The 1,577-nt window shown below is 31.5% G+C and overlaps 1 long non-coding RNA gene across 1 annotated transcript; it reads left to right on the plus strand.

The window, feature by feature from the left end:
- The first annotated feature begins 309 nt into the window (after positions 1-309).
- LOC111085115 lies at positions 310-1,294 on the plus strand. Its single transcript, XR_002609962.1, has 2 exons — positions 310-502; positions 1,022-1,294. It is a non-coding gene; the product is annotated as an uncharacterized LOC111085115 (long non-coding RNA).
- The last annotated feature ends 283 nt before the right edge of the window (positions 1,295-1,577 follow it).

Consider the following 1,577-nt stretch of genomic DNA (forward strand, 5'->3'; position numbering starts at 1 on the left):
GCCACCAGTGTGATATATTTACAGGAAATGGTAACTTGGAAGCGTTTAAGGTAGTTATCGAAGAACATGGGGGGTACTTGATAACATGTTGTCATAACAACCGTTTCCTGAGATACAATCAATGAAATTTGTACAGAGGTAGCATGTGATTTATTGAGCAATGTTCTTGAACTATATGTATCAGCATACCTATACTTGTTTTATAACAAAATAAGATAAATTCAAATGAGTCATATTATGTGATTGGCTTTGTCTAGTAAAACGATAGCTCAAAAGCAGTAATTATTTTATGTATTCAGCGTTGTGTAGTGTATAGATAACGTAGAGTATAAATCCAGTTTTGCACACAGTACTTAGATGCGATGAGCACGAGTCTTAAACGTGGAGTAAATAAAAAGCCGGGATAGGCATGTTATCACCATTGAAGAACCAATTTGACACGAAAGAAAACAATTATATACAATAATGGACAAGCCAGGTTCTAATAGAAAACCTTGTTGTGGTAAGTTTATTTACTTCATTTAAGTAGTTTTGGCTGCATTAAAAAAATATATAATTTTGATTTATCGAAACTAGTGTGCTATTGTGAAACACTACTGCGGTATAGGTTGGTTTACAGTGTTAGAGTAATATACTCACTCATGAAAAGTATTCCTTAAAAATCAAATCTTAGATAATGTAAGACAAATTGTATTTTACAAATATATTATCCGAGGGTCACGAAATGGTCTTCAAAATACGATTTCAAACCTTCGAAGTAGACGTTTTACCAAATCTATATACCAGTATAAGAACAAGTAAAAAAAGCACATTTGGATTTTTAATGTCTTTGCTAAACGTAAACGTTATAGATCCACCGAGCAGTTATTAAAAAATATATGAATGTATGTCTTCTTTATTCAAATATAACATTTTTACAGAAAATTCTAATTTTTAATTGTTTTGTTTTTAATATTCAGATATACATTGTACTAAGTTATATAGAGTAGTACTTACACTGACTTTAATTTGCTGTATTAAGCTGTGGCTTCTGACTCGAGAAAACAATGTTGTATTGAGAATAAATGCTGTGAAGAAGAAAAAAAACAAGAAAGCTGCTGCGTCGCCAAAAGACGAGATAGATGTAAAGAGGGCGCTGCTTGCTGCAAGTCAGCTGAACCAGACTGCCGTAACGAGAGAGAGAAATGTCAGTGTAAACCATAAAACTGCAAATGAGTTAATTAAAGTGAATCTATATCTGTAAAGTTTTAAATAATATATGTAAAAAAGATAATAAAAATAAGTTTTGAATTCGCCTGCAAAAACTGAAGTTATGAGTGACTTTACTTCACCTATGAACGTCTACTACTAAGACCGCGTTCTTAAGCATTGTTTGCTTTCTTACTAATTTACCAGTTACGTCTTTGCAAATACGTTATTCAAATGCAAAATATATGATAATCTATAGATACGTAAACCGAGAATAATAATATGCAAGCTAATCCAAACAGATCATATGCGGATAACATAATAATTATTATGCATAGCCATGAAAAAACATGTCCTTTATTAACACTTAGGTTAAAGAATATTGCGTC

The sequence above is a fragment of the Limulus polyphemus genome, unplaced genomic scaffold (genome assembly GCF_000517525.1).
Source record: "Limulus polyphemus unplaced genomic scaffold, Limulus_polyphemus-2.1.2 Scaffold241, whole genome shotgun sequence".
Lineage (NCBI taxonomy): Eukaryota > Metazoa > Arthropoda > Merostomata > Xiphosura > Limulidae > Limulus > Limulus polyphemus.